Source organism: Orcinus orca, chromosome 11 (assembly GCF_937001465.1).
Source record: "Orcinus orca chromosome 11, mOrcOrc1.1, whole genome shotgun sequence".
NCBI classification, from domain to species: Eukaryota; Metazoa; Chordata; class Mammalia; order Artiodactyla; family Delphinidae; genus Orcinus; species Orcinus orca.
Genome location: NC_064569.1, coordinates 19,727,935 through 19,754,189, shown reverse-complemented (window position 1 = coordinate 19,754,189; position 26,255 = coordinate 19,727,935). Strand labels below are relative to the sequence as shown.

The following is a 26,255-nucleotide window of genomic DNA, read 5'->3' as shown; positions in this document are numbered from 1 at the left end:
TATTTTAACTGCAATCATTTATGACCAGTGCCTTCACTGTAACGTCCCTCCATTCCTTTTCTGTTTTGCAGTGGCATTGGAGAGGTCATGACTTTGTTTTGGTGGAGGTGGTGGGGAGTCACGCTGGGGATACAGTGATTTTAAATTAAGTGGGATATAGGTATGTTCTTTGCAAACTTCCACGTGTAGTGGTGGAGCTATTGATGATGTTCCACTCTGCCAATTTACTAGAGCCTTGTGACACGCAGGTGAGGAACCGGAGGCCGTATTGTCCTGTGGACACGTCCCTGCAGTGCTGATACCTAATGCAACTAGTTTTGAAACATACAGAGCCAGAAGCTACTCTGTGGAAAACTTTCTTGTTATTAGATGTATAATATTATAAATAGAGGCTATGGTTTGTATCAGTGCCCAGTCACAATAGAGGTTCTCTCCTGTTAGGAATTTAATGACTAATGCAGTTCATGCTATTATTAATGCATCATGTAATTTTTTCTTTTTTGATGAATATTACATAAATAGAATTTCTCAAATATCTGTGTGTTTAGGGCAGAAACTTGTAGCAGTAATGCAGGCAGCAAGTATCTTGTGTTGTGCAGTTGCATGTTTTCTGAATCCCAATTGTGAATAGTTAAAAAAACAATTTGAGTAAACATACTAGATAAAAGAATGGATTATCTTTCCATTTTCTCTATAGAGAGTGATATTTACAAAGAGGCAATCAGAGTATGTAGCCAACAACTGTAGGGGAAAAGCATTAGAGAGGTGTGGTAGGGGAGCTAGTTAAGATGAATATTATGTTTTTTTCCCAGATTTTGTGATGTTTGTGATATTTCTCAGCATTTTAAAGTGATAATTTGTTGGGATTTTTCCACTGTAAATAAATATTCACTTTCATGTTAAATTAAACATTTTAATTTGTATTCTCTTCTGAAATTGTATAAGCTCTCAGTCCCCACAAAACCTGGATGCACAGAAGAGTTATTAAATATTTAGATACCATGAAGTTAAGGGTTACTTTTAGCCCGGCATAGAGCCTACTATGTATTTGTCACTCACTGTGTTTTTGGAGTTGAATGGGTCTCCATAATAACAATTAGTTATTTTTGTTCAGTGATGACTGGTACTTTATATGGACATTAAGTAATATCTATAATATTGTAGCTATATAAGTTGTAGCAAAGTTGTTGTAAGTTGTAGCAAAGAAGAGTTTCTACCTTCTCAGGGTCTTGAAGTGATGAAATCATTCATCTATAGAGCATTTTTTTTATGGGTGAAAAACTTAACCAGGAATTTGATATATGAAAATAATATTTACTTTATCATTTCCTGCAACCACCTTTTCTGGTGTAAGTTGTCAAAAAGAAAAAGGAAGGATGGAGGTGGGGGAGAGAAAGAGAGCGAGAGAGATGGGGAGAGAGAGAAGGAAAGAGAAAGCCGACTTTTTGGTGGGATTGGATTATATTGTCATGGTAGGAGAGTCTCTGAACAGGTGCTTCAAATTCCAAAATATGGCCAGAACACAATTAGCACTCCCAGGAAAGTAGCAAAGTACTATGAAGGCTCTCTATACCTAAGTGCTTCCAAATAGTAAGTTTCAAACAATAATTTACGTAGCTAGTGCATTGTTTTGGGACAGTGGTGTCTACCTGTGTTTTCAACAGCTCCTTGTGTCAGGGCAGTAGTTAACATGTTTCAAGGAGTTAAGCCCAACCTCTTCCTTTGGTAAACACATTAATTACATTTTAAAAGTTTAGCTGACTCACAAAAACCCGGTGTCCTACGTATCTTTGTGTTCACCCATCTTCCAGCTGTACCTGAAAATTGAGGCGGACTCTGCACACACCTTGAAAGCATCCATTTTGAGCACACAAATGAACAGGAGTTCACAGAGATGCATCCAGGGATGACTGTGCCTACATTGTTCACCTGATTACTTCTAGGTGTGTTGATGGATGACTTAAAAAGTGTTAGCCGGAGGATGCGTGAGCGAGCGGGGGCCGCTGCATGCCGGCACCAACATGGTTAACTAGACTTGCCACCATGAACAATGGAAACCAGGCAGCTCTAAATGAAATGAGCTGAATATTTCATTCGGCCACTCAGCCGCCTGCTCCAATTGCCTCCTTTACTAAAATAAGAGCTTAATCTAAAGTGACAACAACATCAGTTTCTGTGTGCTCCAGTCACACTGAACATGACTTCCTTAACATAAACACTATTTACATGGACCGTCTGGATGTAGCAGGGAATCAGGAGCGTGCCCAGCTAAGACACAGGGTACAATGAAGGACGAGAAGCAGGCAGCTGAGAATTAACATCAGCAAATGAAAGCCTGACCCTCAGAGGGCATGTCCCTGATACGTTTTAAAATGAGAGAGCATTGCACCAGTAACCTTAGCCTTTGTAAAGACTATGCCATTTAAAATAAAATAGCACCTTTTCAGTTTAGACACTTAACCAAATGCATTATGTCTGACCCATTTTCCAACTTAGGTGACACGAGAGGATGGATCCCTTGCTGCAATTACGAGAATCTTCCAGACAATTGCAGTCAGTAACCTCCCTCCCCAGACTCCTTCTCATAGCAGCCTGTACTTCTTTGAGATAAAGAGGGCATTTCGTTCAGTGAGGGCAGGCCAGACCCAGAAGGCAGGGGAGTGGGAGAGAAGATGTGACCTTTGAACTGAAGGTTTGATGTCAGTGCTAACGGTACCCAGGAAATCCCTGTTTGAAAGTGGTTTTCAGCTTGAGAGTTCTGGAAGATTAGAAGCAGGAGTGTGACAAGGTACCAGCAGAGATGACAAGGTACCAGCCCTGCTTTTGTCAGGGTCCACAAAATAACACAAGTTACTTCTTTCCAGCACCCTGGAATAGGTAATGAAAGAGATAGCAGTCCTGAATACGCATTATTGATGGTTTATTTCCATAAGGAGGATGCTATAGTATTTCACCATGCTAGCCATCCTCTGGGAATTTTAAGGGTCACAAAATGTACAAATATTTAACATAATTCCTATTAGAATTACTGACAGTTAGTGGAGTTCAGTGGTTTTCCCACCAGCTTCATAGATAAGGAAAGTCAGGCACAGAGGACTTGCTCGTACACCTGAAGTCACACAGGAAATCAGAGAGCAAAAGGGAAATAATTTTTTTTTTTTGCCAATTATTTCTACTTTCTTTAAGTCACCATTAATACTCTTGTTTCTAAAATGGCTCTTCTCTTAAAATTTCCTTTGATTAAGCCTTGTAGAAGGCTGATACCAGATACTGATTGGTGGCTTCTGGGTTCCAAAGACCTGAGGCTGCTGACAAAATAGTAGCTCTTTTTTAAAAAAAGTCTAGTTCTGTGTTTTCTGTTCTCATCCTTCAGCCTCTGTGCCTGAGTGAATACCCCTGCAGTCCCCACCCCTGTGGTGGTACATTTTAGATAAAGCTCTTATTCACTGAAGAAGAAAGGGCCTGATCATTTAAAACAAGTTTCTTTTTAAGGAAAGGTATAGTGAGTGACAGGAAGAAAAATGGGAGAATCATCAATATCTAGCTGGCCTTAGTAGAACACTCAGTAATCAATAGGCATTTATTGAGAATCTGTGAGGTCATCAAGCTTTATTTTAGGGGAGAGAAAATTATCTCTGGCCTCTGGAAGCCCACCATCTAGTGAAAACGTTTGTCATAATTTGGGGAAAAAAAATACTTTAGACTTCTGTAGAAAGCCAGTAAGAATATTGTGGTTGCAAAAAAATAAAAATATTTTTTTTGTTGTTTGCCGTAATGCACATCTACTGTGTTTTCATCTTCATTTTTAACTTCAGGGAAATGTGAACAAGAGGACACCCTTTTGCTCACACCTTAATGAGCACTGATCAGCTCTTTCAGGTACTTACCATTCCAGATGTGTCCCCAAAAGAATTGCACATGTTTTCGCACAGTCTGATGGGGATACTGCCATTTGTACAAATATTAGTTGTACAGCTTGGTGAGCGCCTTAATAAGGTAGGTACCTGATGCTTGAGAGCAGAGGAGAGGTGGGAATAACCACACCTGCTCTGGGAGACCTCTTAAAATGACAAGGACCTTGACATCTCTCCCCAGTAGTTGCCACTTCGTCAGCTTGGTCTGGACAGTCAACAGATGTCAGCCAGGAATGGCAACGCCAGTGGGAGTGGCGTTCCTGCACAAATAAGGCTTGGGAAGCAGCCCAAGCCCAAGATGATTGAAATCAATAGAATTTGCTGAAGGCGAATGGGAAGCTCATCTGTACCTAGCACTTCTCTGTCTTGTGTCTTGGCTTCTCTCAGCTGCAGTAAGGGTCTTGACGACTTTCTCTTTTTCTTTCTCGGGTGAGTATAGACTTGCCTTCTCTTGGGATGTCTTTACCCTTTGTTGCCACTTGGTACAAACGGGCATGATTCACCAGAGAGAGATGCAGGGTTTCTATTGTTGTAAGTGTTAAAACACACTTTGAAGAATTTCAGGGCCCTCATGAGAAAATGCTTGAAATAGACTCAGGCAGTATGCTGTGTCTTCCATTTTCTTCCAGTCACCTTTCCTCTAATTAATTAATGGTGGTCAGAGTCTCAGTTCTGAAATACTGTTGTGTTTCATTAACTAAACCACTCATAGTTTTATGTTTTCCTAATGCAGGATGTTTTAAGAATATTTTGGACCTAGAGACTGTCATACAGAGCGAAGTAAGAGAAAAACAAATATCGTATATTAACACATATATGTGGAACCTAGAAAAATGGTACAGATGAACTGGTTTGCAAGGCAGTAATAGAGACACAGATGTAGAGAACAAACGTATGGACACCAAGTGGGGAAAGGGGGGCGGGGGATGAGTTGGGAGATTGGGATTGACATATATACACTAATATGTATAAAATAGATAACTAATAAGAACCTGCTGTATAAAAATAAATAAATAAAACAAAATTTAAAAAAAAAGTTATTTAGGAAAAAAAAAGAATATTTTGCCATCCTTAACTTCATGTAAGTGCCTGGAAACCATTGCCTGTAAACTTAATCATAAAAGCCCTTTCTTTCCTCCTTTGCTATTTTCATTTGAAACTTTTGGGGAAAGATGTATTTGTTATATTGTATATGTTGTATTTGGTCCTATCTCTTCTTTCTTCTTTGAAGATGAGAGAAAAAATTTCTCTTATGCTACAATAGAAAATAGAATTGTATCATAATTTTATGAAGAATAGAAGATTTTTGCCATTTTAAAATATAATTTCCACACTGAATACTAGTTTTCGTGAAAAAGATCATGTTTTAAAACATAATCCAGATATAAGATTATGTATCTCACAAGTTTCTGTTTAATCACTAATGTCTTTATTGGAAGTTTTACAGTTACTTACTAGCACAAGCATGAACTTTTCACATGTCATCATGCAAACAGTTATTGGGGGAGGGACAGGGGCTAGTGGTAGACTCAGTAGGGGACTCCCAAGCTGTTTATCTTCCAAGCCCTTACAACACCGTTTCCTATAATATTGGTTGTCATTCTGTTATCTTTGACCCTGCTTGGCCTATAAATGTGTCCCATGAGCAAGACCACAACCCAAAAAGTCAGCATCGTGATTTCGCAGCAGCTGTTGCCGCAGAAGGTAAATGCCGTGCAGATATTGATGAGTTTGCTAATTTGTTTAGTAGACAGAATTTAGAATGGGGAACAGGATTTGTCTGCTAGCTGTCATCATCCATCAGCCCCAGGCAGTGGGTTTGCATTTTGCCAGCTACTAATTTTGCTTTATTTTTCCTTAGCTTCAATCTACTTTATTCATTTATTATAATTGGGAGAGTGGTGGCTGAGATAGGGAAAAAAATACTCACGGCCCACGTTCGAGATTGAAGGCTCTCATTGCTGCGGTTCCCTGATCTCAGCAGATTCAGACTGGACCTGTTGGTCTTTTGATTGATGGAGGTGGTGAATGAAGACCATGCTGTCTTGTGGGGTTCCTGTAGCCCATGTGACTGGAAGACTTGCCAAAGCTGCCCTCAGCCCTGCGTGTTTCTCCTGGTTTCCAGAATTTATATTGTTACATCCATTCCTTGGGGGTTCTCATTCAATTTATGTAAAAAATTTGTTTTGAGTGCTCACTATGTGTTGGTTATTATTATAGATGGCCAAGTACATATTGTTGAACAAAACAGTAAAAGCCATGCTCTGAAGGTGCTTAGGTTCTAGGGGTGAAGATAGAAATAAACAAATGCACAATACTTCAAGAAAGTGATAAACTGAATGAAGGAAATACAGTAGAGTAAGGAGTAGGGCTGGAAGTGCTGTTTTATTTTATTTTATTAAATTTTCATTGGAGTATAGTTGATGTACAATGTTGTGTTAGTTTCAGGTGTGCAGCAAAGTGAATCAGTTATACATATACATATATCCACTCTTTTTTTAGATTCTTTTCCCATATAGGCCATTACAGAGTATTGAGTGGAGTTCCCTGTGCTATATAGTAGGTTCTTATTACTTATCTATTTTATATGTAGTGGTGGATATATGTCAATCCCAATCTCCCAATTTATCCCTCCCCCCGTCTTATCCCCTGGTAACCACAGGTTTGTTTTCTACATCTGTGACTCTACTTCTGTTTTGTAAATAAGTTCATTTGTACCCTTCTTTTAGATTCCACATATAAGCGATGTCATATGATATTTGTCTTTCTCTGCCTGACTTATTTCACTCAGTTTGATAATCTCTAGGTCCATCCATGTTGCTGCAAATGGCATTATTTCATTTTCTTTTATGGCTGAGTAATATTCCATTGTATATATGTCCAGCATCTTCTTTTTTTTTTTTTTTCCCAGCATCTTCTTTATCCATTCCTCTGTTGTTAAACATTTAGGTTGTGGAAGTGCTATTTTAGATAGTGAGGACAGGGGAAGTTCTCTGAGGAGATGATACTTGAGACCTGAGGGATGACAAGTCATGTGAAGATCTATGGGGAGACTTTAGGGAGAGGAGATGGCAAAGGGAAGAACCCAGCAGAAACACTGAACTTGTTAAGTTCTGGGAACAGCAAGAAAGCCAGTGTAGTTAAAGCAGGTGGTGGGTGATGAGGGTGGGAGAGAGCATTAGGGAGATGAAACTGGAAAGGAAGGCAGGGTCAGATCCTTTGGATTTTATTCTAAACGTGATGAGAAGCTGGTTGTAAGTGAGGGAGTGACTTGGTCAGATGCACATTTTTAAAAACTTACTTTGGCTACTGTGTGCAGAGTCAACTGTAGGGTCACAAAGATGGAAGCAGAGAGATCAGTGGGGAGACCACCGTAGTAGTTCAGTTAGAGGTGATTCTGGCTTGTACTAGAGAGACAGTGGTGGAGTTAGTGAGAAGTAACCAAGTGGTATAGATTTCATGTATTTTGAATAGCTCTGGCTGATGGTTTGGATGTGGGGAGCTGCGGATGCAGAAGGGAGAACAGTCAAGGGTGATACATATTTTGATGTTTTGATTTCAAGTATTGAATGGTCAGAGCGCCCATAATTAACTCATAGCTATTGAGGAAGGAGGTGGTAGACATTTTTGAAAACCCATTGTTGGTAAAATTTGAAAACATGTGGAAGACAAAAAGTGTCAGAAGACTCAAGAGGGGTAAATGTTACCCTGAATTTAAAGTGGAAGAAAAGTTTATATTTTTTAAGTGTTATATTTCAAGGATTTCAGCAAAATCCTAGATTGCATTATAATGTCAGTTGTTTCTGAGCACTTAGAAGGAAAACAGTGTTCACAAGAAGCCAGTATGGGTTCTCTAAGAGCCAATCATGTAAAATTAACTTAATGCTTCTCAATAGAGCTACCCTATTATCAGTTATCATCTTTTATAAAATGTAGTTTCATAATATGTTATAGAATTTTGAGAAGTTAGGAAGGAAATTGGTTTGGTTGACAGTTTGGTAATATGGATTAATATTGAAGAACCATATGTAAAGGGTATAGATTAGTATATGTTATCAATCTAAAGAGATGTCTGTAGTCAGGTACCACTCATTCTATTCATTGGCTTATCCTCTTTGTTATTTTCATTAAGAACTTTGATGAAGTAAGAAAGAGAGGAAACTAACACTTTGATTGCCTTTTTTTGGCAAAGACATATTTGGCACTTTAACCCATTTTATCTCCTTTGGTGCTCAGGACCAAGTGACTCAGAAGTCAGTGATAGGCTCAGTGTTGGCCAAAACTTAAAGAGGTGAAATTTAATAGTGTTAAAGTAATTCTCCATGTAATTTTTAAATCAATCAGTCAATTACACTGTGGGATATCTGAATTGATAGTCCATTGTCAAGATATTCCGGTTGATTTTATATTCCATATAAGCCAGCAGTAGGACATAGCTGCTGAAACAAGGTATAATGACGTCTTTAACAACATTGATAGAAGAAATATAATGTCCATAACCAATGAGATAATCACACGGTACAATGTATACTGGTCAGTTCACACATGTCACTTACGGGTAAAATCATTTGAAGGACGTTGATAATTTAATGTCTAAAGCTGGTAAATTAGGGGGATAAATAATCTGGAAACTAATAGTTCATATAAAGAGGAGTTGTTTAGCCTGAAAAAAAAAACTTGGAAAGGATTCAGAACAATCTTCAAAAATATGGAAAAGGATTAGCCTTTGTGTCATTCAGGGTCTGTCAGGAAACAGATGGTGGACTTAAATGAAATGACTGGAGGAGAATTTAATAAAGGTAGTGGTGCATTGGTTCAGAATCTGCCTGCCAATGCAGGGGACATGAGTTTGATCCCCAGTCCGGGAAGATCCCACATGCTGCGGAGCAATTAAGCCTGTGCACCACAACTACTGAGCCTGCGCTCTAGAGCCCACGAACCACAACTACTGAACCCGCATGCCACAACTACTGAAGCCTTCGCACCTAGAGCCCGTGCTCCGCAACAGGAGAAGCCACCACAATGAGAAGCCCGCTCACTGCAACGAAGAGTAGCCCCCGCTTGCCACAATTGTAGAAAGCCCGTGCGCAGCAATGAAGACCCAACGCAGCCAAAAATAAATAAATAAATAGATAAATTTATTTAAAAAGAAGGAAAAAAACCAGGGTTTTAAAAAACCCAAACCAGGGCTTCCCTGGTGGCGCAGTGGTTGAGAGTCCGCCTGCCGATGCGGGGGACACGGGTTCGTGCCCCGGTCCAGGAGGATCCCACATGCCGCGGAGCGGCTGGGCCCGTGAGCCATGGCTGCTGAGCCTGCGTCCGGAGCCTGTGCTCCGCAACGGGAGAGGCCACAACAGTGAGAGGCCCGCATACCGCAAAAAACCCAAACCACAATAAGATACCACTTCACATGCACCAGGACGGCTACTATGAAAAATACAGATAATAACAAGGGTTGGTGAGGATATGGAGAAATTGGAACCCTCATACATCACTGAAGGGAATGTAAAATGGGTAGCTGCTTAGAAGATTCTGGCATTTTCTCAAAAGGTTGAGTTACCATATGACTCAGCAACTCCATTCCTTAGGTTAATTCATGAGAAATGCAAACGTATGTTCACATGAAGATGTGTACACAGTGTTCATTGCAGAATTATTCATAATAGCCAAAAAGTGGAGACAACCCAAATATCCATCAACTAATGAATGAACAAATAAAGCATGGTATATTCATACAATGGAATATTATTTGACAGTAAAAAGAAGTGAAGTATTGATACATGCTTCAACGTGGATGAACTTTGAAAACATAAAGCTAAAAGAACATATGTTTATGTATGACTGATTCACTTTGTTGTGGAGCAGAAACTAACACACCATTGTAAAGCAATTATACCCCAATAAAGATGTTTAAAAAAAAAAAAAAAAGCTAAAAGAAAAAACCCAGTCACAAAGAGCACATACTGATTCCATTTATATGAAATGTCCAGATAGACAGATCTATAAAAGCAGAAAGTAGATTTAGTGACTGCCTTAGTGCTGAGGGGTTGGGAAGAAATGTGTGTGTGTGGGGTGACCGCTAATGAGTGTGGGGCTTCTTTTTAGAGTGATGAAGATGTTCCAACATTACCTGTGGTGCTGGTGGCACAGCTTTAAGAATATGTTAAAGACCATTGACTTGTACACTTAAAATGGGTGAATTATATGGCGTGTAAATTCTATGCAGTAAAGCTGTTATTAAACAGGACTGACTGATACTCTGGGAGTAGTAATAGCAGGGTGTCGATAACATCTCTAGGCCCGAGGGACCAGCAGAGGGGAGCTCTGTGGAGAGGCCCACTTGAGTGGAGATACACCTCTAGACTGCAAGTCACCTGCAAGGAGAGAGCTGAAGAAATACGTATCCTGACCTCACGCTTGTCTTACTCTCTGATCTCTTGCTCGTGAGTCTCATTTCAAAAGCCAACCAGGAGCTTAGCAGAAGGTAGTCTCTTGATGTGATTCATAGAAATCAGTATTTCAGGGCCCAGAGCTGGGTGCATCTGGGTATGAAAAACACAAGTTATTCTGTGTAGAACTTGAGAACTGAGACCAGTAGAGGAAAGTTAAAGTTGGATGTGTTGCCTCAAAATGAAGTGAATTTTGATCTCTGGCTGTAGAGTTGGCCCAAATCCGAGATGATGATAGTGACATAGCAAAGACGATTCCAGTTTTAAGTGAAGGATTGCATTAATTACCTCTGAAGGTTTCCTTGCAATTCCAGATTTCTGTCTTTAACCACTGGCCTTTTGGCACTGATTGTATTATCATTTGGCAGTGGTGATCTTGGAAGTTTAAGGTTTGGGCATTGTCTAATAGAACATAGAGTAGGTGCATTTTGATGAGAGTGGGAAAGCAAAGGGAATAGTATAATTGTGGGCTGTTCACCTTGAGTTCAACCTCACTGAACAAATAAATTGGACTCTAATGTGGTTAGAGACAGTCTGGGGAAAGAAGTGGCAGAAGAAAAAGAAAAGCTTGTCATCAAAGATGCAGGATTTGGAGAAATAAACTTTGCCTACTTAATTTCACTGATTATGTATGTTAGCCCTATTTTCCTTTTTAGTTTAAAATGACGGTAGAAAGGTGGCACTTTAATATTCTTTCTAAGGAAATTAAGAGTCGGCTTTCATGGCGTATGAAAGATGTCAAAGGAGTGTGTTGGTCTTCCCCTGTGTGTTTCACCAGGACCTCTTCTGGATTTATAGGGTGAGGGATAGAGCACCCATGTAACCCACACCTGACTGTGTGCTCACCCAGAAGCACGCTTTGTGCCGCTTCTCACTCCTTTTGCAGAGATGGCATCTACAGCGATAGGATGAGCAAGATACGAGAAGAGTGGAAGGTTACTAGAATGACCACGGTAATGGAGGTGCTGTAGTCAGCAGCCCCGTGGTTTGCAGGCTACTTACATTGATGACTTTAGAGAAGGTATTTGATGAGTTTTATGCTTTTCTCAAGTTGATACTTGGGTCCAAGTTTTACATCTACTACATTAAATATATAGCAGTATAATCATTTACATGGTCCAGTGCCAAAATACTGCATCAAAGATGCTCATTTACAACTGTGGACAATATCCAAATAAACCACTGATAAACCCTCTGCCAACTTAAATGGTTGGAGGATTTGGAAGAACTGCTCAAGACTGTGGAAGTATATTTTTCTATTTATTTCAGTTTATTTCTGGACATCCAGTTTATATCTGATAAACAGTTGATTAAAGATTTATTGTTTTTTAAGAAATTACCTTATTCCCCCTCCCCCAATATTTTGTACTGTAAACCTTACTGTTTATTAAAAGCCAAGAGTTTTAGATTACTTGTTCTTTATTTCTACAATAAATATTTCTATTTTAATTTTTGTTAACTGGCAACTCCGATTATTGTCAGTTCACTGGAATGGATGGCATTTCACTGGTATGGGACGTTTGTTTTGGTACAGGACATTTGGTATAGGATTATTGTTCAGATAGGCATTTCCTAGTTAAATTACAAGTACACAGGAGTACAACTTTCCCAGTTGTCTCCAGTACCATATATTTATGTATGTTGTTTTAGTCTTCGCTGTTGCTTTTTGGTTTCACGTTGAAGGAGAAGAAATTTCTCTATAAATTTTTGTCAGGAGACATCTGGCTTTAGTGTAAGGAATATTTATGAATAAAGTAGGATTGACATTAGGATTAAATGATTTAATACATACAAAACAATATGCAGGGCCTGGTATATAGTATAAAATTAATACACAATGCCTACCACTTAGTAGGGCTTAATAAAAGATAGCTATGATGATGATACTAGTTGTAAAGTACCTTACAATTATCAAAGTCAACTTTCCCTAATGATTTTGGGGGAAAGTCAGATAATTTAGCAAATACCTTAAAACATTTAATCTTTTTAATTCATTTTTAAAATTCTACATACATCTTAAAGATAAAACATGAAACTTAAAATGTGCTCAGCATGAGGTCTCATCAGCAGTCCCTCAGAAGCATGTGTGTACATTTCCTTGTCATTCCTTAAAAAAAAAGTGAGACGTACATATCCACGGATGGTACTACATATTTGTTCTTCTGGATTATCTAAACACTAGTCATATATCAAATCGGACCACCAAACCAAGGCTATTACTTTGTTATTTGTTACATACATTGACAGTATGAATTTAGCTGCCTGTGGTGTATCAGTAAATGATGAACTTTAAGGAATTATCTCTATTAAAATCAAATGGCTATATACAGATTTCTGTACTTTTTGAAAGACAGTTATTAAAAATACTGCAAATTCTGTCATAGCTTGTATTTATTTATTTATTTATTTGGTTATTTATTATTTTTAACTTTTTATATAGGAGTATAGTTGATTTACCCTGTTGTGTTAGTTTTAGGTGTACAGCAAAGTGATTCAGTTATATACATATCTATACATGTATCTATTCTTTTTCAAATGCTTTTCCCATTTAGGTTGTTACAGAATATTGAGCAGAGTTCCCTGTGCTATATAGTAGGTCCTGTCGGTTATTCATTTTAAATATAGCAGTGTGTCATAGCTTTTAAATAAAGACTCATTTGAAAGCAACCACTTTTAGTGGTCAGAGCTAGGACCATTTTGTCTGAGAATATAAGTTCCTTTTACATTGTAACGTCTCTCCTGAGCTCCACACCCACCCAACCCAAATGGCTCCTTGGCCACTCCACTTAGCACATGAAAATGAGCTCTGGATGTGCGCCTCACATCTGCTCCCCTTGAAGTCTTCCCTGGCTCAGGGAAAGGAAGATCCGTTCTTCCCATTGCTCAGACCCCAAACCTTTCATCACCCGTGACTCCTCTCTTTCACTTATAGTCCATCTAGTCCCTGGGTAAAATTCTATCAGCCCTACCTTCAAAATATTTCCAGGACCTGACCACCTCTTCTCATCTCCACCTTCCAGTCTGGTCCAAGCCACTGCATTTCTGTTTGTGGCCAAAGTCTCCTAATTGGGCTCCTCACTTTATTCCCCTTCAGTCTGTTTTCACATGACAGCCAGGGTGAGCCTTGAATGGGTGAAGCACAATAGTCAGATTATGTCCTTCTCTGCCCAGGACACGCCAATGGCTTTCTTCCTCAGGGAAGTCCTTACTGTGACCCTCAGAGAGCAGAGGCAGTCCCCATCCCCTCTCCTGGCCGGCTTGTCCTTCTACTACTATCCTCCCTCCCTCCCTCTGCCCATTGCTCTTTCTCTAACAGGCTGGGCCCTGCCCCTCGTAGGACCTTTGCACCCCTGCAAGGTTCCCTCTGCCGGCAGTGCTCTTGCTGTGCATACTGATAAATACTGAGTGACTCATTCCAACACTTTCTTTAGGTCTTGACCCAAATGGCTCCTTCTGGGTGAGGCCCTTCCTTCTCCTCTAAAATTTCAACTAGTCCTCTAAACACTCTCTATCGTCCCTTGCTTTAATTTTTCTCCTTAGCACTTCTGTAACTAACATAGTAATGTTATCTCTTCATTTATCTTGTTTATTTTTTATCTTCCTGCCTAGAATATTAGCTGCACGAGGGCAAGGAGCTTGGTCTGTTTTGTTTACTGCTCTGACTCTAGAGCCCAAGATAGTTCCTGGCAAATGGAGACTCCATTCAATAAATATATGTTGAGTAAATGAATAATTCAAGGTTGATTTTGGCTGGTGCTCTGTATTTATGGCTAGAGAAGGCATAAATAATGCACATTGTTTTCTTCTTGAATTCCATGTGGGCAGCTTTAGGGTTAAAGTCAAGTTATTGTTACATTATTTTTTTTTCATTTCTACTCTCCCTGAAGTATTCATCTGCTTTGATAACTTCTATCATACCCCTATTAATTAAACAAAAGTCTTTCGAATTTATTTATCCAACTTTTTTGAACACCAAACTGTTTGCAGGTCACTGTAGGAGGCTCTTAAGAGACATGATCCACCTTTTCAAGGACACTTCAATTTAGTTAGTAAGGCAGGACTAGCAAGCAGCAGATAGAAGGGCTATTTTCAAATATAAGAGAGGGCTGTTTAAGAGGGATTCACAGAATCCCAGTCGAGATTCTTCAGAAAAATATGTCCTCATTCCACCCTCAGGCTATAAGTTGGGGTACATGACAATTGTACTAAAAAAGATTTTCCAAGTGAATTCATTAACGGACACAACCACTCATTAAGAACCATAGATTTAATAGTCTTGTGTGTATGTATTGTGCTTACAAACAGACCAACACACCTGACACCTTATTTATGAGGGCTTGCCTAGTAAATACACTCTTACTGTAATTGAAAGTTCCCTAAATTGAAGGCAAATTCCCGAATCTATCAACTTTAGGGTAACAATCTATATTAATATTTAAAGTAAACACATTTAATGTACTTGTTTCCTCTTTATGAAACAAGATGCTTTCATTGCTTGTCCAAGACAAGCACCTGAAAATCAACTTTTGATTTTTAGTTTGTCAACGAATAAAGCTGCCGCTTGATCTTCAGCGGTGTCTGGCTTTGGGGGCATTAGTTGTGGCCAGACTGCCGTTTTGCCATTTGTAGCTGAACGGGCATTTATGTACTTCCCAGGATACAGTTCTCACACCAGTAATGCATGCCTTCTGGAGGCCGGATTGCTTTTGTGCATTTTATCTGTGATTGCCATCTCAAGTAAAAATTACACTAGTGCAAAGTCTGAAGGCTAATTTTTCACAACCTGTTGCATACTGCCCTATGGATGTCCCCCCTTGGGTGTTTTACTTGTTTCAAACTTTGGTGGAAACTTCAGGGACTTTCCTTCTGATGAGTTCCCTACTACTGAACAGACTTAGAAGTGCAAAACTCTTACTGTGTTTTCCTCGTTCATCTCTATATTTGGGTAAAGCTGGATATATAAACCATGCCGTGTGAACAATTTGATATCATTATCATTTGGGCTGTAGCCGTCAAATTCTTCGGTTTGCCTCAGTTTACTCTTGTGTGTGTTCTGCTTTCTTTTTAAAAAATTTCTCGAGGGTAAGTGTTGATTCAGAATATTCTTAAAAATAGAGTCATCATGAGTCTCAGTTTGGGAATGGGGTTTATCTCCAGCTTCTGTGAGAGCTAGATGCACACTAATTTACTAGTGCTGGAACCAAACGGGTTGAAAATCCTTGTTTTCCCACCAGATGGATTAGTTTAAAGTATCACAAAGCGTCTGAGGTTTTTTACGTTACGAATGTGCTTCTTCGCACACATCAAGAAATGAGTACCATGTTTTGACAGTAACTCCCTTATGAAATTATATGCTGCACACGTGGAGTAAAAATCCAAGCCATTCTCAAGGGAGCAGGCTTATGAATCTGGATGAGGTCACACCTCTTTAAAGATGCAGTTTGATAATCCGACCTCAAAACAAAGGAATTCTGTTAATCCTCTCACAAAAGTGCAAATTGCTAATCAGATCCCTGGGCTGGGCTGGCAGCTTGGTAGACAATGAGCTTGGCAGAAGAGCGATTTTGGGCGGATAGATAGCTGGGAAGCTTGGGATACCAACTTTGCCCCTGTGTTAGCCCAGTTGGGCCCGTTGTTTCGAAACAATGACGTATGTCAATGGAGGTGGTTCTCGCCGTCATTGTGTTCTCCCGCTTTTCTCCTTCCATGTTAATGATGATGCAAATCAATCTTCCTGTCTCTCATTTCACTTCACTGGTGTATAGGCTACTGGGCCCCTATATTCTTTTCACTTGGATGCATGTGTCTTTTGAATTTCATTACACATTCCTCTACAAGCCCAGAGGGTTTTCCTCCCTTCCCATAAATAGTGTGGTGGTATTTGAAAAAGAAAGAAATAAATCCTAATCCAACTGAAAAAAAGAATTTTCTTCTGGAAGGTGAAATTGGATTCTTTTTTCGTAAGTGATAAAACGCAATTTGAGGCAGCTTAAGGAAAAAAAGCTGGAATTGGTTGGGTAAAGGAATACAAGGAAGGCAAATAACCAAACTGGGGGGAGGCAGGAGTTTGGATGGGCCTCAGGAACACTTGGGACCAGGGAGTCATACTCCGTCAGGGCTCGATACCCCTCTCTCCTGTGTCCATGTCACTCTGGATGTCAACTTTTTCTTGCTGCAATAGAGATTTCTCCATATTGGAGGAAACGGCACCATTGATGACAGCACAGGAATTCTATAGCTTGCTGTTTTTTCCATTTTACTTAAATAGACTATCTCTGGGAAGAACTCTGATTGGCTCCTCTTAGATCAGGTGTCTGTCCTGGACTAATCAACCCTGCGTATATAACCGCGTATTTGTCAGGGTGTAGAAGGTGCTTGCTATTTGTCTTCTCCTCTGTCTTCTTTGGACTTAATGAAATATGTAACCAGCCTGAGAAACCCTAAAACCTGACGACTGTTTTAGCACGTGGAGTGATTTTGCACAGGTCGATACCACTCTTCTCACTCTCACTGTATTTGACCTTTTTGGCATTTACAACTTTCACCCAAACATGACTAAGAGTTAATTTGAAAGTGAAAAATACAACTTCTGCATTCTAAAAGGGACTTTCATTAAGAGAGTGCACTATTTTGAATACTTCCAGCTAGTTGTGTGTCTCCTGTTAAGAGAGTGTTTGTGAATTATTTGGGTGCAGTGTGTCTGTTGAGGAGTGAAAATTACAGCTTTGGCTGTGGAGCCATTTTCCAATAGGTAGGAACAGGGTGCTTCTGCTACAGTACAGGATGGGCTGCTGTTGGCATATTGGTTTTCAGTCAGAGGAATGATGCGGAACTCCACAAATCTACATCTGGAAGAGGAGAAGTGAGTCAAAGGTAGAGGTTTGGGGTAGAGGCTGCCACCGGTGCAGCCGTGCTACCCACAGCCGAAGCTTTCTGAATAAGAGCACTGTCTTTTTAAAAGCAATAGGGGGTGAGGATTGAGGGAGTGCTCACAGCGGTAAGTATAACACAGCTGTGCTCTGTTTATGCTTTGGCTACAATAAAAAAGCTATAAAATGTGAGATGTCATAGCTCCACTTTGCTTTATTTATACTATTTCCTCTGAGCTCTGTCACACTGCACATTCATCTGCTAAGTTGCAGCAAGAATGGAGATTAAAATATCACAGCTCAAAATAGGAGTCAAGCGGAAGGAGATTCATCATAGCCCTATTAAAAATATGTAAATATGGGAATGAAGTCATTTTAAAGCTGTACAGCACTCCTCCTTTATGAGTTAAGATCCCTTGAGCAAGTGGTGGGCTATGCGAGGGACAGAGCTAGGGGACTTGTGCGCCATTTCTTCCACCCATGGAAATTCTTTTAAGATTAAAGACTGTTTGAATTGCAAATTACACGTGTTTTCCTATAATCATGCCTGTTAATAATGGCAGGAAGTCTGATGCAAAACAAGAAAACAAAGATTTGGTAATTAAAGGTTATATATTGTTCACTAGGTTAGAATGATTAAAATTAAGATCAGAAATCTCCTTTTTGGCCTCTGCTCTTAGTGAAACCTTGCGAAGCCTCCAGAGGTTTCCCTCTATAGGAAAGTTCTGAGAAGGAAACTGAGACTTGGAGACATGACCTGGCTTTCTAGAATCCAGTTGTGAACGATAAAGCTAAGTCTGGAAGCTGAGTCCTCCCTAAAACTTGGCTCGGAAATTACTTCTTCTAGCATTTCCTGTATCTCTAGTCCTGACAGAAATTCACTCCCCGTTGTCTATATGGTGTGCTTGGGAGGGTTAAGGAATAGATCTTTTAGATGGAAAGAGTGGGCTATCTCAAACGGTATTAACATGACTCTTCCGCTCTAGTCTTTGTGCCGCTGGATGGCACATGGATGTTTTGGCTTCCCCTTTTTTCCCCCCAAATGTGCTACTGTAGTAATAATAAAGACCAACACTTAAGTAACTGACTGGGTACCAGGGATGGTTCTGCGTGTTTTTTATGTATTAATTACTTAAATTCTCACAACAACCCTATACAGTAGGTATTATTACTCACATTTTACAAATGTGGAAACTGAGACATAAGATCGCACTGCTGGCGAGTGAAAGCAGGAATTCACACTGAGCATCACAGCCAGCACTGTCAGCCACTATTGCCTTTCCCAAAGGATTAGGTACACACTCGAAAGAGCCCTGGACTGAAAAAGAGGAGATCTGGATTTCAGGCACAGTCCTGCCATTTCCCTAGTCAACCGATTTTCCTCACCTGTAGAATGAATGAAGAAATGATTATGTCCTTTGCGATTGCGACTTGGCATGCATCTGGATACTACTACCTCATGAAAATAAATTTTTTGAGCAATACGTTTTCTGCATTCTTATTTAACTTTGGTTCCAGAAATGGTTATGTTAAACATTTCTAATATACAGTGATTTTAGAGTTTCTTCTGTCTTGCACTTTTCACTGTATTTTGGTTGAGTTCTTTTGGTTGCAACTAAAAGGAGTTTCATAGGTAATGAAAGACTTTCTAGCTTTGTGACCTTGAGCACATTTCCTAATCTCGTGTGCCAATTTTCTCATCTGTAAAATGAGTATAATAAAAGTACCTGTCCCATAGAGCTGTTGTAAGAATTAAGCCAGATATTACATGTAAAGCAGTTGGCATGGTGTCTGCTCATAGGAACTACTACAGAATATCAGCGTTGATTATGATTACTGTTGACCACTCAAGTCTCATTGAGCATTTCTGTCTCTCGTTCCTCATGCTACCAGTTCTACTGGTAGGAGAACTGGTAGCAAATCAGCTAATGTTGTTTGTGATTGCATTCCTTAGAAATTAGAAATTCTAATTCTAATTAGAAAGGTTGATAAGATACCATTAGAAGTTACCATCTATTTGTGGTAGAAATATTAGATCAGGGTGGAACTTTGGGAATTGCGTAGGCTACCCTTTAACGTGATGAATAAAGTACACTGGAAGATCAGGTGACTTGTTCCAGGACACTCAGCCAGCAGGTAGAGTGTGGAGGTAAAGCCTACAGATCCAAACTGCAGTTGGCAAAACAGTGCTGCTATCTATGGAGTTATTACATGGAACATGTGAAAATTCTTGAAATTTGTAAAAGGAACCACAACACATATCTTAAGGGTTTAAAGTCATCAAATTACCCTAGTATCTCAGATTTATAGCAATTTGAGATTTTAGATCATGTGTCTTTTGAGCAGTCTTCACAAGAGGATGCTAGGAAAGATGCTTGAGGCTGGCAGGGGAGTACAAGTGGTCATCTTCCTTACTGACTCTTAAAAAATTCGTGTTCTTGGTCTCTTTTGTATGTTGGGTGAGGTAACGTAACTTTCAACAGTATGGGAAGAAGTGGATCTGATTTGCTTTGAGAAGGTATAAAGGTATAAAGAAAAAAAGATTTTTATAGCAATTTGAGTAATTTAAATAGGAAAATAATCTGATAAGATATTGTAATAATTTTGGGGACACATCTAATTGGGTCGAAACTTATCCACTTCTACTCTAATATACAAAGAAAATGGAGCTGTTTCCATAATGTGTTCTTGCTCCTGAGTCCCTACCCCACTGTGCAGATTGAAAGATAATAAAAAGTAAACTCCAAAGAGCACAAAGTAACTCAGTATCTTTACTGTCAAATCACCTCTTTTTGTTTGTTAGTTTCTCTATTTCCCTGTCCAGGGTAGGGTTGGGTGAGAGGGGCACCTTGGGTGTAAAATGTAAGGAAGTATCCCTCTCAGGTGGCAACCCTGCACTTACTTGACCCTAAGAGGGATGACTGCTTACATTTTGTGCCCTCCCCTGCCCCTGTCCCCACTAAAGAAACCAACTATGGGGAGTTTGTGTATCATTGCGGCTGGCAGGGTGGTGTGGAGTGTCACATGTGTGCATGCTGGCCCTGGGGTTGCCCTCTGTATCCTTCCTGGCATCTTCCCTCAGCCAGGGTCTCTACCTGTGGGCCCCTCTGTCCTTGCTGATGTAATTAGCCGCACCTGGATGTGAGCCTGAGCGGCTGCTGCTGGCCTACCATTGCCTTGAATACCATTGCCTTGAATTTGAGGTCCCTCTTCCTTTCCCCAGCCCAGGGCTTTCCCAGTCTTCCTCTGTGTTGTACGTATGTGTGTGTGTGTGTGTGTGTGTGTGTGTGTGTGTGTGTGTGTGTGTGTGTGTGTGTGTGTGTTTGTGTTGGGACTGGGGAGGATGGAACAGAGTACAGACATTTTGAGGTTCCTTGCACATGCACACAACCTGTGAGGTATAGTAAACAGTTTTAACTCAATCTATCTGGGCACCTTCCTTCACCAGTTTTTTTTCATTTCTCCCTCACCAGTTTAGATGGGTGTAAGACTTACAACAGGGATTCCCTGAGAGGCCTGTGACCTCTCCCATGCCCTGCGCAACAAGTAATGTCCATGAAAGAGGACTGTCAGCTCTTAGGTCCCTTTTATCCACCTGATATTCTCCTGCCCCACCTCCTTATTGGTTAAATACCAAGACAGGGAGAGAGCCTGGCCCCCGCCTCTGAGCTCTGCCTCTCTTCTTTCCCTAGACTTCTCCCCCCTCCCTCCCTAGATACATGCGAGTTCCCATACTGGCTCTGTCTGTTTAGCATTCACATTTTGCTTTTGCATTTTCACCGGGAATATTTTGGAAATCTTGCAATCGCTCTTCACTCTCAAATTCTGTCATTCAAGATTGTTGTCTCACTAGGTAAGCTGGTCAGTAGCCCCTATGTTCTAACTAGTAGCTGATCTCCCACCTTGCATTCTGGAGGGTCTACTCTGGGCCGAACGTCCAGGAACTCATGATTGAGATAGAGGGTGCAAGGGGAAGGAGGAATTATCATCCCAGTATACCTAAGATGTGTGGGGTAGCACAGGTTAGTCCTTACTGCCCAGCCTGGTTTCTACTGTCAATTTAGAATACTCTCCCTCCATCGTGTATATATCCTGTAGATTCTGCCCCACAGGAGGGATTAGGTCTAGTGTCAGCTTCTCCCAAGAGGACCTACCCATTCATAATCTCTTATTGACTAGGAATTTGGGGTGCACATGCTTCCGGAGTTTTCTCCCATATTCTGCTTATGGAGGTTGCAGACATGCAATCCATGCAATTTTAATACAAGGTGATCAATTTTCTTATATGATTAGGTACAGTATTTTATGGGAGCACAGAGGAGGAGTGCCTCGTTATGCTTAAGAGGGTCAAAGAGGGCTTCCCAGAGGAGTGAAGCCCAAGTTAGGGATTGAAGATCAAAATAAAAAAAGGAAAACACACACACACACACACACACACACACACACAAGATTAATCATAGTTTTCTAGTTGAACAAGATGGGGATGGGAAGGATATTTTTCAAAGGGCAAATCTCAGAGGAGAGCAGGACCTTATCTGTTTCACTTATCAGTGTGTCCCTATCACCTAGTATAGAACTTGGCACTTAAGTATTGAATGTATTAGTGAACTAATGACTTTATCTTGAAGGCCATTGAAACTGGTCATTTCGAGTAGAGGCACAACATGATAAAATGTGTGTTTTATAAAAATAAACATGGCAACGTTGTAGTAAATGAGTAAAGAGGGAATGAGACAGGGAGCAATTGTAGTAGCATGTTCTACGAAGACTCTTAGGAGAGATTCTTTTTAAGTGACCCCCAATCTCACTTCAGGTACTTAGAGATTCTGTGTCTTCTGCACTGAACATATGGTAGTTTCCCACATATGCCTCAAGCAGGCACAGTCACTGCCTACTTCTACCCTTAAAATGGCCCGAGAAACTTTGGAGATAATTCACAGCATATTTAAGCATTACCTTCTCAACACCTTCCATATAGGAGGCAGCGAGTCGAGTTTTCCAAATGATCTACTGAAGAGACAACAATTACATTTTTGTCTTAGTCCATATGGGTGCTATAACAAAAATACCATAAACTGGGTGGCTTAACACAACAGAAATTTATTTCTCATACTTATGGAGGCTGGGAAGCCCATGCTCAAGGCGCCAGCACATTCGGCGTCTGGTGAGAGCCTGCTTCCTAGATGGCTGTCTTTTCGCTGTAACCTCACTTGGTGGAAGGGGATAGGGAGCTCTCTGGGGTCTCTTTGATAAGATGACTAATCCCATTCACGAGGGCTCCACTCTCATGAACTAAGCACCTCCCAAAGACCCCACTTCCTAATGTCATCACATTGGGTATTAGGTTTCACCATATGAATTTTGGGAGGACATTCGGTCTTTAGCATATGGCGTAGTACTGTTTTTTCTGTTTCTTGTTCAGAGTGGGTCCATGACTTTTCAGTATTGGCAACGGTAACTGGTAACTGGGGGTCTCTATGGTTAGTGAAACCTGGCACATAACCGATATTGTTTTCAGAGTGAAAGACTGAAGAGAGGTCAGTAAAATACATCCAGAATCCTCAGTTCCTGTGTGTAATTAGCTTTCTGTAAGTATATATCAAGTTATCAAAAACGTAGTGTCTTAATACAAGTCCCATTTATTAGCTCACAGGTCAGGAGCCCAGCATGGTTTGACTAGGTTCTCTGCTCAAGGTGTCACAAGGCTGGAATCAAGATTGGCCAGGCTGGGTTCTTGCCTGTACACTCCTGGGGAAAAATCTGCTTCCAAACTTATTCTTATTGGTAGAATTCAGCTTTTTGTGTGTAGGACTGAGGTCCCGTTTCCTTGGGGCTATCTGCTAGGGGTCGCCCATAGCTCCTAGAGGCTGTGTGTACTCCTTGCCACGCCACCACCTCTATCCTAAAGTCCGCAGTGGTGTGTCAGATCCTTCTGATGCTTCAGATCTCCATCATCCTCAGTCTTTGACCTCTAGACCAAGATTTAAAAGGTTTATGTGATGAGGTTAGACCCATGCAGATAATCTTCCTGTTTTAAAGTCAACTGTGTTAAATAATATAATCTATTCATGGGGGTAAAACCCATCATATTCACAACTCTGGAGATTACGCTGAGGAGCCTGTTCACAAGTTGGGGGGAATGTGTGGACCATCTTAAAATTCTGCTTACCAAACTGATAGTTGTAAAAAAAAAAAAAGTTTGCTTTTTTTTTTTAAACAAGGTTACAAACAGCCTCTTGCATACTTCATTTAGGAGATGCAGAAGAAGCATATGATTTAATTAATATTTTGTTTGAAAACCAATGTACCTCTTAAGTTAACTTTCTCATAGCTGAACTTGACAGATCTGCTATTACTAACCTTTAGAAATTTTACTTGTATGTGACTCATGTACTTCTAAACAGTACTGCTGTTCATATAACCAAAGCAAAACATTTCTGAGTCTATTACTGGAGGAGGATTTTATTGTTTGTACATGGGAAAATAAAACAACATATAGTATATACATAAACACCATCAATTCAAAGTGATTTTCACTGTTAAGTGAGAGTTTTGTTCCATTCACTTGAGTGATAAGGTGAGATGTCTTTCAGAGCTTTGGGGCTTTCCAGATTTAAAGAAGGAAGGTGTGAGAGTTTAACCAACTGTACAGTTGTTAGTCAGCTACAGAGTTTGAGGGAGCCAGTCCTCCACACAAGACCACTCTCACTTTTTTTTTTTTTTTTTTTTTGCGGTACGCGGGCCTCTCACTGTTGTGGCCTCTCCCGTTGCGGAGCGCAGGCTCCAGACGCGCAGGCTCAGCAGCCATGGCTCACAGGCCCGGCCACTGTGCGGCATGTGGGATCTTCCTGGACCAGGGCACGAACCCGTGTCCCCTGCATTGGCAGGCGGACTCCCAACCACTGCACCACCAGGGAAGCCCCACCCTCACTTTTGACACCAAATGTGTGTTTGAGGGATTTCCAAAACTGCCCTCAGGTTTGAAAATTTGCTAGAAGTACTCACAGAACTCAGTGAAAGCTGTCATATTCATGGTTACAGTTTATTACAGGGAAAAGATCCTGATTGAAATCAGCCAGGGAAAGCAGTTATATAAGGTTGGGTCTGAGGCTAGAAGACCCAACCACAGAGCTTCCATCACCCTGCCCTATGGAGTCAGAACATGCTATTTTCCCAGTGCTGACACGTGACGGTATGCACAGAGCATTGCCAACTAGAGAAGCTCATTGAGCCTTTGGTGGCCAGAGTTTTTACTGGGACTTGATCACATACCACTCGCGTGGCTGACCGTTAGTCTCTAGCCCCTCCTGGACGTCAGTGTTGGGCTGATACCTTTAGTCTCCAGGTAGTTTTGGAGGCAGAATTGATATTGCATGACTCAAGGCCCCTATCATAAAATCACATTGTTAGACTATCTTGTGGCCAAAGCCCTCAGGCAAACAGAGACATTCCTGTCAGCCATGACGTTTTGAGGTCCTAGAGATTACCTCCCAGTAGCCAAAGGCAAAGGCCAGAGTAAGGTTAGCTCTTCAGAAGGGGAGGGAGGGAAAGAGGAAGGAATACAAATAGTGGTTATCATTTATTGAGGGCATACTGTGTATCAGGCAGTGTGCTAAAGCACTGTTTCCTTGGATCCTTTGAACATTATTAGAAAGTTACTAAAATTATCTTTATTTCGAAGGCAATTCGATATCTAGAGAGATTAGTGGCTTATCCAAAACTGTAAACAGCCGGTGGTGGAACCAGGATTTGAACATGTATCAGCCTGATTCCAAAGTACATGATCTCAAACACTGCACTGTATAGCCTCCACCAGAACCAAAGACAGTAAGAATATGTAATGTAATAAGCATTTAGAAACAGTTATTTTTGAGAATTGAGTTTTCAGGATAAAGTTGTCATTCAAATGTATAAGAATATGCACTGCTACTTTAATAATATAGGATATAGAGGAAGAGCGTTGGTAGATAGAATGGTTACTTTATTGAATTCTTACTTTGCAAGTGGATGCCAGACAGCACTGTCTTATTTAATTCATTCAAACACATTTATGAGTGTGCATTATATCTCAGGTGCTGTGCTGGCCATCGGTGACCCAAAGATGATGATAAATATGTTCCTGCCTGTAAGGAGCTAGCGGTCCACTGGGGTATGTAAACTGCTTATTATATTTTATTTTTAATATTATCTTTGTTTTAAGCAGAATATAGAACACTCAATATGTAAGAAATATTTTGCGTAGAAATTTTGCAAGGATTCGGAACAATTTTGGGCTGGAGGAGCTAATGCTAAAGAAAGTTGCAATTTGGAGATTGTTGTTCATATAACCAAATCAAATAATTAAAGTCAGGTTCACTCTTTTGCAGATTCCGTAATAATAGGATAGATTAAAAAAGTAAAACTACTCTAGAAAAAGCCAAAGCACTGAGATTTTTGCGTTACCTAGGCAGTAAATGATGGCAGATGAAGGAGTAGGAAAGCCACCAGAATACATCACACATAGTAACAATGTACATTTCTTCTTCACACTTAGAACATTGACTACTCTGCTTTTTATTGGTTACTTTAGTGATTATCTTTCATCTTCTCCTTCTTTGATTTCTCCAATTGAGTAAAGTCTATATTGGGATAAAATAAGACTTATTTTGTTAATGTTAATTTTTGGCAAATATGTATTTTATTTAAGTAATTTTATTTAAATTGCAGTTTCTAATAGTCTATGGTTACAATAAACCATGCAGTTTGCTGGGAGTAGTCCTGAAAAATTAAATACAGTAATTGCAGTAAACATAAATAAGAAATATTATATTCTAATGTTACTTTATATATTTTATAGGTTATTACAGAGGAATAGAATTAGAAAAAAAATAAATTTAAGTGAACTTGATGTCAAGTAGTTCATACTGATACTACACAACCATAATAACAATATATTTGGACATATTTATATTAATATGCTATCTAGATTAAGCATTATAACTGCTGAGAGTGCAGTTGTGATCATTTAAAAATGTGAGCAAACC

The 26,255-nt window shown here is 40.1% G+C and overlaps 1 protein-coding gene across 6 annotated transcripts in view; it reads left to right on the top strand.

Annotated features, from left to right (window-relative positions):
• The window catches only part of SOX5 (SRY-box transcription factor 5), a 992,020-nt gene that overhangs the window by 141,573 nt on the left and 824,192 nt on the right, over positions 1-26,255 (top strand). For all 6 annotated transcript variants that reach the window (XM_033430324.2, XM_033430322.2, XM_033430323.2 and 3 more), the window contains one exon: positions 25,305-25,381. The gene's annotated coding sequence lies outside the window, so the exon portion shown is untranslated. The remainder of the gene's footprint in view (positions 1-25,304; positions 25,382-26,255) is intronic.